The sequence below is a fragment of the Mus caroli genome, chromosome 18 (genome assembly GCF_900094665.2).
Source record: "Mus caroli chromosome 18, CAROLI_EIJ_v1.1, whole genome shotgun sequence".
Classification (NCBI taxonomy): domain Eukaryota; kingdom Metazoa; phylum Chordata; class Mammalia; order Rodentia; family Muridae; genus Mus; species Mus caroli.
The window spans coordinates 21,899,767-21,918,263 of record NC_034587.1 but is presented as its reverse complement, the minus strand read 5'-3'; the positions used below and the strand labels follow the sequence as shown (position 1 = coordinate 21,918,263).

At 44.9% G+C, this 18,497-nt stretch overlaps 1 protein-coding gene and 1 pseudogene across 4 annotated transcripts in view; one reads left to right on the top strand and one right to left on the bottom strand.

Moving 5' to 3' along the window:
- Fhod3 (formin homology 2 domain containing 3) overlaps positions 1 to 18,497 on the bottom strand; it is a 416,962-nt gene that overhangs the window by 192,557 nt on the left and 205,908 nt on the right. The window lies entirely within an intron of this gene.
- On the top strand, positions 10,592 to 11,018 carry LOC110284626 (annotated as a pseudogene).

Sequence of the window (18,497 nt, the reverse complement as noted above, 5' to 3'; positions counted from 1 at the left end):
TCTCTCTCTCTCTCTCTCTCTCTCTCTCTCTCTCTCTCTCAGGTTTCACTATGAAACCCTGACTGGCTTGGCACTCACAAAGATCCACCTACCTCAGCCTCCCAGGGGGCTGGGACTAAAGTTGTACAGCCACCATGCTTGGCGGCAAACTACATCACAGAGATGCAATCCTATCAGAGACACCTGCACAGCCATGTTAATAGCTACTCTATTTACAGCCTACAAGTGCACCCACTGATGTACAGATACTGAAGATGAGGCACACAAGCCAATCTTGTTCTGGAAACCATATCAAGGCAAAAGGAGTAGATAATGTTTCATGTTTTCTCTGGGATACAGACCTTAGTTTCCAGTTATTAGTTTTTCATACATGATGTGTGGGTAAAGGTCAGGAAATCAGAAAGTAGACCATGGTGGGGGTGGAGGAAGAGGCTTAAGAAAGGGGATAGAGAGGGTGAAAGAGCACATGAAACATGAAAGATAGAAAGGAGATATTGAGGGAGGAAGAGAGGCCAGGGAGGTGAGAGAAGGGGAACAGAAGAAACAAAACAACATATACATGAAAAGGCCCTGAAGAACCCGGCCGCTTTGTATGATAATCTAAAAATCAAATTCAGGCGCAAACTCCTAACCTAAAATAAACTTTTTGGTTTGTTCCAGACAGATTAAAATTTCTTCTGAGCTATAGGATCCAGTCAGGTTTTAAGGAAAACAACACATAATTTAATTTCTTGGTCAGAGAGATCTCCATCAGTGAGCTACTCTAAAAAGGAAGTGTGTTGATCGTGGTATCCTTGAAAGCTGAACCAACAGGGAGGGTGCATGAAGTACATATGTACTTGACATAAAGTATGTATAACGTATATGTATAATTTAAGGAATTGGCTCACACAATTATGGAGGCTCGCATGGCTATCTGAAGGATAGGCAGGTGGGCTGATGACCCTGAAAAGAGCTGAAACCAGGGCCAATGACTATTGTGTTAGAGACTCAGAAAACAAAAATCCAACATACTTAACATGAGGACTGGCTAAACATTGCAAAACTACTGCTCGAATTGGAGAAATCAGCCTCACTCATTAGAGAGGGCAATCTGTTCACTGTTAATCACATCAAAACAGTAACTTCATGGTAGCACTCAGAGAACTGCTGAACCATACCGGTCCAAGCAAGCTGACATGGAAAATTAGCCATCCTATGACACGCAAACACTCCCTCTTACATTTGAGCTTCCACATATGCTAGATGTGTTTTAAATATAATATCATGAGAGGCCTTGTCTTGCTTTGACACTGGTGCCCCCTTATAATTCAGAAACTTATAAAACCAACTGAACCTTTACATCTTCGTCCCTTTTACAAAGGAAGATGCAGAGATCTCAAGTTTTAAGAATCTGTGCTCTAGGAGCTGGAGAGACAGCTCCGTGGGTCAAGTGCCTGTTTCACACACAGGGTGATGACTTGACTTCAGATCTCCAGCATCCGTGTGAAAGCTGGACACGGGAGCATGTGTCTGTAACCCATCACTGAGGGTGAAGAGACAGGAAGATCCTAGGGAATCACAGGCCAGCCAGAGCAATCAAATCAGAAAGCTCAGGTGTACTAAACCCAGGTCTCAAAAGCAGAAGTGGAGAGTGATAGAGGAAGACAGCCAGTGTCCACACGTGCACATGTGTATGCTTAAACCCACACATATGTGTGTGCACACACTCTGCCTTTTTTTCTTAGAGGTTTCGGTGTCTAGCTTTCGAAAGTAGAAAAAATAAAACAAAGCTTTTTTCCAGCATGCCCCCTTTCGGCAAGTTGATTTGGAAGCAATACAAAGAGTGAACATTCAGAAAGCAGTATATATGGGTGTGTATACATATGATGTATACACATAAGTAACGTGAAGATATGCACAAAATATATGTTATTTAAAATATCCTAAGCTGTGTATTGCATGTATTTGTAAGAGAGTATGTGTGTTTGTGAATGTGTGTATGTGAAAGTGTGTGGATTCCTGATATACATAGTGAGGATCTGGGTTTGTCAGAGACAGAGAGGCATCTCTAACCTCCCCTGGCACTAGGCAGTGAAGGGCACTGAGCCACAGAAACCCTGGTGCACTCGGCTTCCCATCTGGCTCTAGTTCAGACCCAGCCCATTTCCACAGGACGTAGCTCTGTGAAAGACAAGGACAGCCCTCACTACAAAGACCTGTGGGAAACCCATTAAAGCCACCCTCATTATAAATAGCCCTACCAAGGTATGCTGGCCTTTTAATTCCAGTGTTACCCAATGGGATCCAAATTCCCATCTGCAAATGAGCTTTGATGTGGGGACCGGACTGGCAAGGGTGAATGCTTGCACAGAGCCTTCAGATGCTGGCCCAGCTCTCCTGCCTCTGCCTCAGGATAAGACACGGGAAGAGGGCTCTTCTCAAGAGTGGAATATCATCACCAGGAGATCCTGAGGCAGGTTAGGAAAGGCGTGAATTTCTCAGGATTCTAACACGATAACCTAGAGGCTTCATTCAGTTCGGTTTTAGGGTTCAGTTCCAGTCCTGCCCCGCAAAATGGCTGTAGGATTTAATTCCAAAGGTTAGACTTTAAAGGACTTTAGGAAGCCATACACCCATAGTGCCAACAGTGGAACAACTCCCCGTAATCCTAGATGGATTATGGATGCAGCCCATAACTGACTGACCACCTCACTCACTTCCTACTTTATTGGGAATGAGTAAAGACAGGCATGTTTATATTTTGCCTCTGATTTCTGTAACAAAACTTTCAAGTCCCTTCAAAAATACATAGCCATGATTCATTAACAGGAACGGAAGAAGAGCGGGGCCTGATGTACTTCCTGTTGCTGAGAAGTGAGCCCGGGGAAGAAAGTGGAGGCCTACTGGGTACAAATGGATGACTGTGCTTTGAGACCTGGAACGGGGGTGCCAGGTGGGACGGCTATGTGGCTGCCCCCTTACAGCTCCTGCCTTCAAATGTGCTTTCCAGCTTGGGAGCCTTCCTTTCCTTGCTTTCCCAGCTCCCCTTTCTCCCCCTGTATCTTCCGTGCACTGTTCCACTGTTCCCTGTGCCTGCTTCAGCCATGGGCACCTTTGAGGGAGAACAGTGATACATGAGCAGGAGGAGAGCAGCAGAGTCAAATGACCCCCCCCCCCCCACACACACACACCACCTTCCCTCCACAAGCAAGTCCCGCACAGCTGAGCTCCGATGTGCATTTCATATCCCAAACCCCTTCTCCTCAGGCACATCTCTAAACTGTCTATGAAAGCTCCAGGTCCAGTAGCCCCAACTTGCAGCCATGATGATGCCCGTGGAAGAAGCACCCAGCATTTGTCCATGAGGCATTTATTCTACAAGTTAGCCTATGTTCTCAACTCATTCCAAAAAATGGGGAAGGCAACTGCACCAGGCTGTCCTGAATCCCTATAGGCAAGCAAGCCAACGTGGGAATACCCTGGGAATGGCCCTACAAAGCTGCCGAATGCTTCCCGCCCACGCCACCCCACACCCACAGTTTTGACAAGTGTCATCAAGGAACCTGCTTTGATCTGCAGAAAGCACATTTGCTGGAACAACATAATGAAAGGGGTTATGATTTAAATGCAGGCAACCTGAAGCCAGGGGTAGCCGGGAACCCACTGGATCCTCGGGGCCTCTCCCAGATGTTCAAGGCTTCACCCCTATGGCCACATCAGAGCCTGGCCTCTCCAAGGAGGCACCTACTATGATCTAACACCACTTTTCATCCTGAGAGACTTCACGAAAACCCATCACCCTAAAATCCCCATGGCTTACTTAATACCCTGGAACGTATATTTTATAATGCAAGTCATCTTGTTCAGTTTAATTTTCTTAAAATTAAATAGATAGAAAAACTACATAATTGAAAACTAGCTCATTTTATTTGTTAGGTCTGATCTACCTGGGGCTAGGCTTTCCTCATGTTGACCTAACCATCATTTTTTGTTCTCCACCATGGAAAGGTCCCCTAGAGGTCCCACTTCAGCTACTCAGCTGCCCCCCAACTCCAGACCCACACAAATATCACAAGTCTCTACTCACCACTCCAGGCCCACATGAACCAGAGAAAAGCCAGGCCTCTTTCTGATCTGGACAGTGATAGTGATTCCCTTACATGGAGTCAGGATCGCTGGAGTCAGTCTGAATACTTTCTACCCACAAGCCCTGGCTTTGACCTCTGAACCTCTATAGACAATCACTATGCCTCCAGTCTCTGTGAATTGCTTAAGCACAGTCACAACACAGATTTCTTATCACATCCTGCCCCGCCTTCCTCAGGTGCTCACCAGTCTGGATTCCACTCAGCTCTGACTCTAAAGCACACAATGGTGCCGTGAGTGCAGACCACAGCATGCCAGCATTTCCCACAACAGATTTTTAATGCAGTTCACACAGGTTGTGGGTGCTGAGGAGGGACACAGAGTAACTAGAGTGTTTTGTGGAACTGTGGTGGTAGTCAGTGTCTACTGATCATAGAAACACAGAGACCATGACATAGCAGTGTGATGTGACAGAGCAGAAGACAGGGCTCATCTGTTAAGAACCCTGGCTGCTGCCCTAGAGGACCAGGGCTCCATCTCAGCACCCACAGGACAACTCACAACCATCTGTAGCTCCAATTCTAGGGGATCTGATGCCATCTTCTGGCACCCACAGGTACCAGGCATGGTTAAGAATAAACATCACTCTCACAGAGGACCAGGGCGGGGCTTCCCACTTGTACCTCTAGCCCCATGAGATTGGATGCCCTCTTCTGGACTTCAGGGGCACCTGCACTCATGCACAAACCCACACTCAGGCACATACATGAGCACATAATTAAAATCAAGATATTATTTTAGTCAGGTGTGGTTGTGCAGAGCTTTAATTTCACACTTGGAAAGCAGAAAGAGACCTCTGAGGTTGAGGCTCTTCTTGTCTATGTAGCGAGCACAAAGCTGGTAAGGGCTATGTAGTAAGAGCTTGTCTCAAAAATCACATCAAGGGACTTGTATGGATGGGACTGGAAGGAGAGGAGGGAGGGGGCTGTGATGGGGATATAAAGTGAATAAAAAAATAAATTATTGGAGAAAACCAGCCCAAATCAAATGACTCAAGAGTTTTATGCATATTGTAGTAGATTGGGATGTTTTTGTCTGTGAAATACAGTTATATTCTATGTAGACATTATTTCCCTGCTAGTATTTAAGATTACACATATTGTACATTTTTTAAACTTCATATATATCTTCCCAATTAAAATGTTAAATATTTTTGTTAAAAAATACAAAAAAGCAAATAAGTAAACAAAACTAAAATATGGAGAATCAATCCGTCATATAAAACCCCACCTCAGGTCATCCCATAACCACTTGCCTCTCTAATCCACGGCTTTCATCTGCATAGCATTGTTGTTCTGAGGACATCACATAAATGCTCTCTTATAACACATGACCTCTAGGAAATCATATTTTACACCCTTAAAGCATGTGTAAGCCATCCAAGCTAGGCGTGCCGACAGCTCTTCCCTTTTTCATAGATGGATATGCCACCATGGGCCACCATTTGTTTAACCATTCACCTACCAAGGGGCACCTGCCCAGCTTTGCTCAAGTCATCAAATCCTACGAGTTATTTATTGTATTGATTGTGCTACTCATTTGATGTCTAAAGAGTCTATAGGCATAACCCCTATTTCCTTCCCAGCATTAGAAACAATATTTCTAACTACAGCTGTAGTTCTTACTACAGCTTTTAACTGCTGGTTTGGAATAGCAAAATTCCCATTTCACTGGTTTTCTTTTTGCCATTGCTCTCAGTATCAGTGGCCTCTATCCTGAGCACATTTTTTCCTTGTGTTTATTTTAGATTCACTTGGTTCATCTTTCTCCAGTAACCGAGGCTAATCACTTTAGATTGTTCCTATCTTCCTTTGCTCCATGTCCTCACCAGGTCTGACTTTACTGCACACCACGAGCTTTCATGGTACAGTTTTCTTATACCTCTTTTCCTATGATGCTTTTAAACTTCATTTTGAGAATGTCTATTTAGGAAGACATTGCTTACTTTCCAAATGATTGGGGAGATTTTCCTATTACCTCCCAGCTATTGGACTCTAGTTTGATCTATTATGGGTAGAGATCAGATACTCTGAATAGTGTGCCTTCTCAAGGCAATGTCTCATTATTTATCCCAGGTTGGCTTGGAACTCACTATACAGGCCAAGCCGTCTTCAAACGAATGACCCTGCTGCCTTATCTTTGCAAGTGCTGGGGTAACAGAAACATTCCAGTGTGGAATTGGTTCTTGTAAATTTATTGAGATCTGTACTGGCTCAGTAAGTCTTTTTATGTTTTTTTTGGGGGGGGGCAGGTGGAAAGTTGGGGAAAAAACCTATTCTGAATGCTTTTTTATTTTGTTTATTTGTTTTGAGTTTTTGTTTGTTTATTTGTTTGTTTGTTTGTTTTTCAAGACAGAGTAGCTCTGGGCGTCCCTGGATGTCCTGGAGCTCACTCTGTAGACCTCAATTTAGAGATTCAGATCTAGAGGCCAGGCTGGCCTCCATCTCAGAGATTCATCTGCCTCTGTCTCCTGAGTGCTGGGATAAGGCGTGGGCCACCACGGCCCGGCTGTGTTATGAACTCTTACACACTGCTGCCATGAATGTATTTAATGCAGACAACAGCAAAGTGAATGTAGCAGAAAATGAAACAACACAAACCTGGCAACAGAACTACCATCTGATCCAGCTACATCACTCCTACGTGTACTCCCTCAGAGATCTAATTGTGCATACACCTCAGAGATCTGTGCATTCAAGTTCACTGCGACACTGCTCACAGTAGTCAAGATACAGGTTTGGCCTACATGCATTCAACAGATGGGATAAAAAAAACTGGTGGGTATAGACCTATTCTGCCATAAAAGAGAATGAAAAAAACGAGTTATTTGCAGGAAAATGGGTGAAAGTGGGAATCACTGTGTTAAGTGAAATAAACCAGGGTCAGAGAGACAAATATCACACCTGTCTCTCATGTGTGAAATGTAGGTTTGAGGCATGTGCATGCATGTGCGTGCAAGAGACAGAGACAGAGAGACAAGACACATGAAGACAGAGGGAAGATTACTTGAGGTAAGAAAAAAGGTATGAGGGTCCCGGGCGGGGGGTGGGGGCGGGGAAGAAAAAGCAGGTGATGGAGGAGCAGATAAGAATGGAATATAGTCTACATAAATGGGAATGCAGGAATGAAACCCATTGTTTCATATGCTAAGAACAGCCATAATAAAGAAAAGATAATTAGAATAAAATGGCATACATTCTGCTGTTGTTGGGTGACCTATTCTATCAAGCTCCGGGTAAGATGTTACCAAGGTTTCCTTTCCAGCCGTTCTGTGGGCTGTGAAGAGTGTTATATTGAAATCTACAGACATAACAGACATAATAACCAACCTTTCTCTGTCTCTCTCTTTGGCTCTAGCAGTTTCTGCCCAACATGTCTGGTGGTTCTGTTATTTGGTGTGTGTTTACAATTGTTATGAATGGCTTCTAAGCGGCTATCTCATCCTTATACACTGCTATCTGTCATCTTACTTTAGCTGCTCAATATTAAGTGTTCTAATAGTCCACTGGTCTCCTCTGTTGTCATCTCATCCAGAAGTCAAAGATATCCTCATTGTCACCAGGTCCAGGCAAAGTCCAGGTTCCCTGTATGGTCTCCACTAACTCCTGGGTAGTCTAGGGTGATGATGTACTTACAGTCAGGGGCAAGATCACTGTTGGAGATTGTTAGGTCCAAAGCGGGTCCCCCAAATGGCAGTGTTGGTGACAATGTCCTAAACAGAAGGACTCTAAATGTAAACAGAAGGATCATTTGAAAGGACTTAAAGGATTGGGTAAAAGGAAGCCTAAATCCAGCATTCCTTGGGAACCCCCTACTTCATTTCTGTTTACCAGGACAGCAGATCTCATAAGGCAGGCTTTCTGTTTGCAGGAAAGCCACTGCTCCCCTGACCTTCCCCCCAGCTACCTCAGACGAGGACATCTAGATCCTGATTAATTTAAACAGCCTGAATCTGTTCCAAGACCCACATTCCACTAACTATGATATAAAATCTGCTTCCTTTCCCGCCAAATTGCTGCCCTCTACTCTCAAAGGCAGCCTGGAAGTCTGTTCCCCTAATGTTTCTTTCTATCCACTGAGTGGTCTAGTTTTATGGTTTCACTGATCCCTTGCTTACATAGACCAGCATGGAAAACCACCAAGAGGTGGCCAAGTGTGGCAACAGAGAGACCCAGAGCAACAGTGACATGTAAGTGTCAAGAAGCCATGGTAACTGGGGTCCTTGCTCAACAGCAAACATGAATTACTGGAGATTCTGTCAACAGCATGAGAAGTAACCTTTTTATAAGACATTTTCACCCAGAAGTGAAGATGCGATGGAGGGGCAGAGGTGTCTCCTTTGAAGTAAAGACAGGAGATCCTCAAAGCTGTATTCCAGATGCTATACCTGAAACCCTGATCACTCTGTAGCCAGGCAGCAAGAACAGAAACCAAGGTTGTAAGCCACAGGAGATTGAGCAGTGGGCTTGGGGGAGCCCACAGCTGCCTCAGCGTAAGTCAGATTTGGACACTCATCAAGCTCTGCACTGGAGCCCTCCAAGTTTGCTTTTTTTTTTTCCACTTTGTTTTTCTTTCCTTTTTATTGTTATTTCTAGAAAAAGTTCCACTTGACAAATCATGGTGTTTCAGCTGAACTAAGGGGAAAAGGGAATATTTATTGGGCATTTGTACTAGGGCCAGGATTGCCAGTCTAGGAAGTGTGTCCCAACTGCCTGTGTTCTTGCCATGCAGAACCTCTGGATCACCCCTCAGACCCTGCTAGCTATGAAGTGAAAAAACAGATGGGCCCTTCCTTCAGCCTTCCTCTTTGGTCCTAAGGAGGACAATGCACAGGCTCCTATGCCAACATCAGGAACTTTCAGACCTCAGGGAGCTTGTGACAGAGACAGGGCAAAGACCTGAAACCCAAAGCAGGGAAACACTAGGAAGAGGCATAGTAGGGCCTACCAGTATCATCCTCCACAACTGTGGCTACTGAGACATCACAGGTCTTGACTATTTTTGCTAATTTTGACTAAGACAAGGAGACTTTCTGGCCATCAAGACTTTCTTACACAAGCACACAGAAAAATGCTATAAAGTCAACTTGTTACAAAGTTTATACATAACGGTAGTTAGATTTACATTAAACCATACTTGCCTAGGATTACTACTGGTAAAGACCAGAGAAGAACGTTCCTAGCCAATTCCATATAAACTAGGGGGCTGGCAAAGCAGAGCCCCGGCACCAAACCTGGTTTACCACCTCAGTCAGCAAGCTGAGAACAGTTTCCATAGAGGAAGCTTTGCAGTCAATTTGATGACAGGAAACAATTAATTCCAAATAAGCAAAATGTTATTGTCTCCAACTCAAATGCATTCATGTCATGACTAGACCTGAGCTATAACAACACAGTACTCAGAAACCAGTAACCCCAGGGTAGTCACACAGCAAGTGCACAGCTTCCAGGCCTCACTTGGAAGTCCCAACCCTGGCATTAGTTTAATTGAGTCCCTTCTGCTCCATGTCACTTACAGAGCCATGGCTAAATTCCTCTTTGAAGACAAGTGTTTGTGGAGGGAAGCTACTCTGGCTATGTGCCCTGTGGAGAGCACTCACTCAGCCAGCACCTAAGGCAAGCAGTCTGGCATCTTTGTGCTGGCCAGAGCCTCCTCAGTCCTCTCCTGTCCCTTCTTTCCTGTCATGCCAATAGCAAAGCAAGCACCTTCAGAGATCTCACTGTGTGCTATGACAAGACCACACACATCACACGTGCTTCTGCCATTTAATCCCACCCTAGCCTATGAAAGAGTGTGAGCAAATTGTATTGAGGATGTTTAGCTCCTGGTACTAAACTCAGGCTGTTAGTCTCTAAACGGTTTCCCTGAAAGGTGTGTGTGTGTGTGTGTGTGTGTGTGTGTGTGTGTGTGTGCCATGTATTCTAGTTCCATTTCGGTTGCTGTGATAAAATATCTTGATAAAAAGCAAGAAATTAGAGATTAATGTGTTTATTTGTCTTACAACTCCAGATTACAGGCCAGGGAAGACAAGGCAGGAATTTAAAGTACCACATCCACAATCAAGAGCAGAGAGAATGCATGGATCCGTGGTTGCTCTCAACTAACTTCTTCACACACTCAGGACCCCTGGCCTAGGGCATGGTGCCACCCACAGTAGGCTGGGTCTTCCTATAAGAATTAACAATCAAAACAACTCCTACCCTCCAATGCATGCCCAGAGACCACTAAATCCAGATAATTCCTCTTTAAGATTTTTTTCCTGGTGATTATAGGTTGTGTCAAGTTGACAGTTAAAACAAAGCAGCACAGTTCAAATGTGCATTTTTATGTGTACCTGTGTAAACTACATGTAAAGGCCAGAGAACAACCTCAGGTGGTTCATGTAATGCATCACAGATGTTTTATATATTTTTTTAATTTATATAAGATTTACTTTAGAAACAAGATTGTAGGCCCATGGATCATGGCAGCAGCAGTAAAATGGGTGATATCAAACAGAACTATCTGGAAGCGCTTATTTCCATTCCAAAATAGAAATTTACCTACAGTGTGTCACAAATCTACATATTTCTTCTTTTCCTGATGACTACAAGTGCAAAGAAGAGCTCACTTTGACATCCGATGCCAGGACATTAGTGTGCTACCACTCTTCTGAGGACATCCCATTCAAACCCACCAAACCCATCCCTCAACCAGATCTTTTGCATAATAATGAAGAAATACATGAATAAGTGCTGAACACCAAGTTAAAACAAAAGAGGAAACAATGTGAGCCAGGACCAATGATAGAACAACTTGGCAAGGTGTTCTTCACTACAAAGCATCGCTGGTACCTGCGCAGACACTAACATAGATGTCGTAAGAAACTAAATCCTCTAAAAGACAGATGACTGCTCTTGATTCTCTGAGTATCAAGGAAATTTTGCTTTGTGTCTTATTTACCAGCTGAGACAAAGCAAAATGGTGTATACATTAAGATGTTATGTAGGAAAATAATATAAAAATACCCTTTCATATAAAAATATTTATTTAAAAAAGTGTGTGTGTGTGTGTGTGTGTGTGTGCTCTTAGAGGCCAGAGATGTTGAATCCCTCTACAGCTAAAGTTACAGGAAGTTATGAGCCATCATGTAGATACCAAGAACCAAATCAGGGTCCTCGGCAAAGAGTAGCAAGTGCTCTTCACCACTGAGCCATCTCTCTAGCCCTATCCCAACCTTTTTTAAAAACAAGGTCTCTTACTGGCCTGGAATTCATCAATTAGGCTCTGCTATCCCAAAGACCTGCCTGTCTCTGCCTTTGCAGTTCCGGATTACAGGCAGCGACCATGCTTAGCTTTCCCTTTTTTCTAACATGCATTCTGGAGATTACATTCATGTTCTCACAGTTGCAAGGCAAGCACTAACTGAGTTATTCCCCAGCCTTGCACTCAGACTTTAATGGCCCACGGTCTCCACTTCCACTGAGGCAAATATCCTTTGAGCTGCTGCCCTGGGACTTGGGAAAAGCCTGGGATTTGGGCTTCAGGTGCTGCTCACTCTCTCGTGAATCCAGGTGACACTGTGCATCTGTGCCTCAGATGTCCTCCCGCTGCTCCTGGCTTCTCTCTGCCATCTGCCTGTGCCCCTTGTGTCTTAGGGTCACCAGAGTGTACCCTTGTACCCAACTCTACTGTAGAGCTCCACACACAGTTTCTGACTGTGCCTGACTCCGGCAATGGCTTTGCTGACCCTGTGCCAAAGTGGCCACATCCAAGTCCTTCAATCCTTGAGATTCAGAAGAAGCAATGGTCTACCCAAACCTAGAACCTAGGCCAATTCAGACCCAGAGCATCTCTCAAGGTTAACTAGATAACATTTCGTCTCCAGATAACACTGATGCTGCCCAAACCTCAGGGGTAAGTTATAGTATCTCAACACCACACTGCCAGTAGCAGCTCCTACTCTACAGGCCTCAAAGAATACTACCCATGTGCCTACTTAAATGACAGCACCTCGAGTTTCTTCACCTCATTGGAAATGTCAGCTGAGGCCAGCCCTCTTAGGCCTCATCATGCAGAGACTAGACAGAGACTTCTGGCAACCACTGCTCCTCTCATCTACTGCTCAGCCCCACATCCTTCCTTTGCTCAACTGTCTGTCTCCTCAGCCCTAGAGCGACCTCACCACACTGAGTCTGGACCAGTCTTCTCCCACCTGAGCTTTCTCAGTCCTCAGTCCTCACTCCCCATGCTTTCAGTGAAGAAACCCAGAGGCATCCTTGCAGGCTGGCACAATTACCTGAGTCCTCGCCTAGAATAAGTACACTACACAGTTCCTTTAAGTCAGAAGCTCCCCTCTGTACATCCTACTGACCATAGAACCAACTTCTCAGTGTCTCACATAGGCTTGCTAAGCCTCAATGGGCAGACCAGCAAGCAGGTACGTTAGGGAGGGGCCATTAAGAAGATCCAGCATGGTGAGGACTATGTTATGGAGAGCTTTGAACACCAGGATGAAGTGAAACTGTCTCTTTCCCAGGTAAGCATTTAGCTTTAGTAACAAACTCTTTCACAAAAGAATGCCATTGTTGCTTTAACCATTCAAATGAGCTCTGCAAATGTAAGCCTGAAATGTCATGGGTGAAAATGCAAGACCTTTGACTGAGGGGCCATTGCTGCTTCAGAGGGATCCCAGGAGGCAGAATAACACACAGAAAACTAACCGATTACCCCACCCATGCCCACAACCCAGTTATTAATCAAAAGAGAGAGAAGGGCAGGGGGTAGGGGTTGTCAGTAAAGAAAAAAAAATCACACCAGGAAAATGCTGTTTATCAATAGATATAAATAATAAACTATTTCAAAGTCTAGGCTATTTAAAATGGATTTATTGAACATGCTTGGTAAGAGACATAATTTTAAATTATTTTTATTTATGTGCATTTATGTGTGCTTGCTTGACTATATGTGTAATACATGTGTGTACAAATGCCCAGGAGACACCCTCTTTATAGCAAAACCTAGTAAGATTTGTCTGAGGTCCTCCTGGGGACACTGAGCTATTAGGCATTAGATATTCCATTCTGTCTAGCTAAGACAAATCCATCATGAGAGAGTTTGTGTAAAGAAGTAAGATGAGCCAGAAGTCTGCAGAGCACACTGACAGAGAGCAGGTTGTAGGGATGTGTGTAATACCAAGCTCCTGCCAGCTGTCTGAAATGAACAGAAGTTGGACAGTGATGTCAACCTTTTCAGCACTCAAAACCATCCAAGGGTAATCTGATAAAAGAGTCAAAATAAGAAGTTTAATTGGCAGAAAACTCATAGAATTTAATGGTGCATATGATGCTGGCTTTGGATAACCCCTGAGCCAATGAGATCACTCATTGCCCAGAGGACCATGCGGTAGATCTTCCAAAGCTATCTGAGGCTAAAAGGAAAAGAGGAGAAATGAGCAGGACACCAGCACAGCACCACCAGGTGAGGGATGTGCAGCAAGAGGGGGTGAGTACATTCCGCACTCACCCTTTGTGCAGGAAAGAAGAAAGAGCCCAACAGGAAGGCTGACTCTATTCCTCAGAGACTTGGGATCTTATGATCAGAAACAAACACAGAGCACTGTTCTCAGCAGCCCGTTTCAAATCACTCGATTATTTCAGTCTCCGGTTTAGCGGCCTGGAAGGGACAAGCCAAGAACACTAAAATGCCGTGGGCCTCTTCACATATGACAGGCTCTATCACGGGAGTCTTTGATTTTTAAGACTTCTCTGTCTTAGCATTGTACCTAGGTTCCGTTCTCTTGCAGACATTCCTGGACCACGGGGAGATTCCTTCATTGTAGAGTCTACCATAAGCCAGGTACTATATGAAGTTCTGCTCAGAATTGGACATGGAGGCTCTGGGTGCAAATAAGAGAAGGGTGCAGTCCTCACAGAGGGTGGTAACTTGTCGGGGAGACCAATCATTATGGGTATTGCAGTGGCTAATCTTAGCTGTCAACTTGACAAAAGCCCAAGCAGCCAGGCACACCTATGAAGGATCTTCTTAATTGGATCCATTGAGGGGAGAAGACTCACCCTAAATCTGGATCATTTGAAGTCAGAAGACATTGCCTAAATCAGAACCACACCTTCTGGTGGCAGGCCACATAAAAGGGCTTAGGACAAGGAAGCTTTAGCTTTCAGGCTGCTTGCCCTCACTCTGTCTGTCACATGCATCTGCCCTGTCCCTTAGGCATTTCTTCACTAATATGAGAACCTGTTTCTTCAGGACTAGTGTAGACTGAAGCCCAGCATTACTTGGAACTCCAGCATCAGATCAGATGCTGGAAAACAGTTGAAAAAATCCAGTCTCATGAACTTAACAACTGCCAAGTCGTTGGCCTTTCCACTGGGAGAAATCCTCTGTTGGTCTAGCAGGGCCACAGCCCGTAAGCCATTCTAACAAATTTTCCATATCCATAGCCTCTCTCTCTGCCTGTCCCTCCTTACTCTGTTTCTTTTAGAGAGGCATGACAAATGCAGATACTCTATACAATGGGGAAACCACACAGCACAAGAGCAACACAGGCACAGAGACACACTATAGTGAGCTAAGGCAGTGAAAGAGTCAGTACACAGAGCAAAAGGCTGAGTATATGGAAGATTTTAGAAAGTCCATGTAGCTCAGCTTCAGACACACACACACACACAGAGCCAGGAGGATGTCCCTGCCACAATGGCAATGCAAGTGTCTTCTCACTTTCCCCACCATGTACCTGGCCCCCACACATGGAACATGAATGTAACATGAAGGCCTGCATGTTATAGACAATTTGTGCTCATGGTGGGTACCCTTAACAAATGCACTCTAGTATTTGACCCAGTGAGAGGACAACATGGTCACCAGAAGGGGACAGAACAATGGCTCAGGAAGCTGCTCTGAGGCCACCACTCTTGTCAGTCAGTATAAGGCTGAGTAAGAAACAACAGCCAGTGCAAGACTGACTCTGGACCACACAGCTGCAGAGCCAAAAGCAAGCAGAGAAGACCCAGTTGTTTCTGTCAAGAAACCCACTGGGTTACATGACAGAGTGCAAGAATGCATGCTCATATCCCTCTACACACAGGACAGTCACAGGCACAGGGGTAGACTTTGGACTTAATCCCTTTCTATAAGAACACATGATTTGTCAGAAATCTAACCTAGGCCAGATGACTGGCTCAGACCAGTGCTTCTTAAATATTTCTACTGAGGATCCCAAAAGTTTTTGTGCTTAATGTTGATTTTAAACTTGACAAGATCTAGACTCATTAAAGAGATAGTGTCAGGCATGTCAGCCAGGGTTACTTGAGGTGGGAAGACCCATACTAAATGTGGGGACAGAATAAGAGAGAGAGAGAGAGAGAGAGAGAGAGAGAGAGAGAGAGAGAGAGAGAGAGAGAGAGTTCAGCACTGTGGAGCCTGGGGGTGGAGGTGGCAGAGCAAGCCTGAGACAACCCTTGCCCTGTGCCATGCAGGCCCAGACGGGCAGATGACACCCAAGACAACCCCAGCCTGGTTCCACATGACATGGTTGGGGCATAGCACTCCTAGACCACTCCTGAGGTGACCCCAGACACCCAGAGGCCCTTGGCACTACTAAGATGATGTACTGGCTGGTTTTGTGTGTCAACTTGATACAAGCTGAAATTACCACAGAGAAAGGAGCTTCAGTTGAGGAAATGTCTCCATGAGATCCAAACTGCAAGGCATTTTCTCAATTAGTGGTCAAGGCGGGAGGGCCCATCATGAGTGGTGTTTATAGTCTTAGGTTCTATAAGAAAGCAAGCTGAGCAAGCCAGGGGAAGCAAGCCAGTAAGTAGCACCCCTCCGTGGCCTCTGCATCAGCTCCTACTTCCTGACCTGCTTGAGTTCTAGTTCTGACTTCCTTTGGCGATGAACAACAATGTGGAAAGTGTAAGCCGAATAAACCCTTTCCTCCCCAACTTGCTTCTTGGTTTGTGTAGGAATAGAAACCCTGACTAAGACAGATGAGCAAGTAAGTGGTGGAGAGATGGAAGAGAAAGAGAAGCAGAAAGATGAGTGCACAGTGAAGAGAAGAGAAGACTCAGGGGTAGTAAGGAACAGCCTCATGTGAGTAGCCAATGAGGCCACCTAAGGCCACGGTAAGGTCCTGGCCTGTGCTACCACTGTGGGCCATGTCTGGGTGTGTGGACCTGCTGCAGTGGGGGATCAGTGGGGTGGGGGGGAGTAGGGTCTGTTACAACAAAAGGCCAGGTGGACATGCCTAGTTTGGGCTGCTGCCCAGGGCCAAGTTGATGTCTGAGGGCTGTGCAGAGATGCCTTCACACCTCATCTGGGCATCATGGGAGAGCTGGCTCCAAAAGCATGAGAGCAAGAAAGCAGGCAGGCACTGCACCTCACTTAGCCCTGGTTGTTAGAGGTGTAGGTGAGCCAGCTCAAGGGTGTGATTATGTTAAGCTGGCTCTGTCTGCTGTGTGGCAGCATGGATGGAAGGGAGATGCTCCTCCCACCCCCACCCCCACCCCTCACCACCTGGACAAACGGGAGAGCTGGCCCCAGGGTCATGAGAGTGGAAGAACTGTTCCTGCTCCTCCTTGGCTGCAGTACTCTAGGGAGTAGGCTCTGCACCTCCCCTGGGCAGCACAGTAGAACTGGCCCTGCGGGTGAGGGTGAGCCAGTCCCAAGGGCATGACAGTAGGAGAGGCATGACAGTAGGAGAGCCGACCCTGCCCCTTGTTAGCTACTGTACTCCATTGAATGAGCTAGCCAGGGCAGACCTGGAGAGCCTGCTCTGGTGTGGGTGTGGGAGAGTCAGTGGTCTGACCAGCTCAGGCCAAGATCCAGGGCTGTGAGTGAGCCCACTCCAATATCTACCCCACTGATGAACTGCTGGCGCACATGAAGGGGCTGGTCCTATAATCCAAAGCTGCAGGATCTCCATGACCCACGGCAACAACAGGATGTCTGAGAGGATCACAGTGAGGATCCAGTATTGATGGTGTAGTAGAAGTCAGAGGCCTCGAACCAGACTAATGACTCATTGCAGTGACCATTTGCAAGTAAAGAAGTGTGAACAAAAGGGAATGCTGGGGGACACACTGACACACTACAGGTACCACAAGATACGTTTTTCTTTTGGAGGAAAGGTTGCAAGGGAAGAGGGTGGGTGCAAAGGGATAGGGAGATGACTGGGATTGGGGTGCATGATGGGAAACTCACAAAGAATCAACAAAAAGTTAGATAGATAGATAGATAGATAGATAGATAGATAGATAGATAGACAGACAGACTGACAGATAGACAGATGAAGAAAGTGTACTGAACAGCAGTAGCCATCACTTTCTCCTTTTTGATGGTGGATGAAATGTGGCCAGCTGCCTCTTGCTCCTACTATCACGCCCTCGCTGAGCTGTATTCCCTAGAACTGTAAGCCTGCCTTCCTTCAGACATCTTTGTCAGGTCATCAAGTAAACAGTCATGTAAAACAGGGATACAACCCCATTTTCTGAGATAATAAATGTCAAAAATAATTAAAACAATTCTTTGGTATACATGTTACTTTGACATTTACTGAAGACTAAAGCAAATCTGAATACCAATGAGATGAATGTGTTTATTTATTTTTACATAAAGAATTAAACTTGGCTGAATATTTCAGAAAAACTTCAGCATACAGAGCCCCTTCATTATTTTTCAGAATTGATCAATGGTTTAATTTAATAACTGTCAGTGTTGAAACACTGCTTCATGCAAATACATAGTATAAAATAGCAGAAGTGTGTTTCAGACCATTTCATAAAGTTGAAGATTCTGTCCTGATTCCAAGACAACGTTCATTTAATGGTTCTAATTTTATGAAACTCAAGGACAGCAATTATTAAAATCAAATACTCTAACATAATGCAATCCAAAGATAACTAATTTGATACTTATGTAGTAAGGAATAATAATAGAAAAATACTTAAGGCCTTTGCTTTCTATAATTCAACCATTATGTTTCTACAAGAGTAGACATCGTTCTTTGAATTATGTTTATTGTATGTGTGTGTGTGTGTGTGTGTGTGTGTGAGAGAGAGAGAGAGAGAGAGAGAGAGAGAGAGAGAGAGATGTGTAAGAGAGTGAACATGATCAGAGGAACGTGCATGCATGTGTGCTCTGGTCCGGGCCCACGTATGTAAGTCTGAAGAAAACTTTGGACACTGGTTCTCTCTTTCTATTGTGAGATCCAGGAACCAAACTCAGGTTGTGTCAACAACAGTACTTTTATCCACTGAACCATCTCATTAGCTCAAGAGCAGAAAACTTTCTGTGAACAGTGAAAAACTGTAATTCGTAACAATAGTGTCAAACTGGGCAGATGTATGTCAGTGTTCATGATGCAGTGA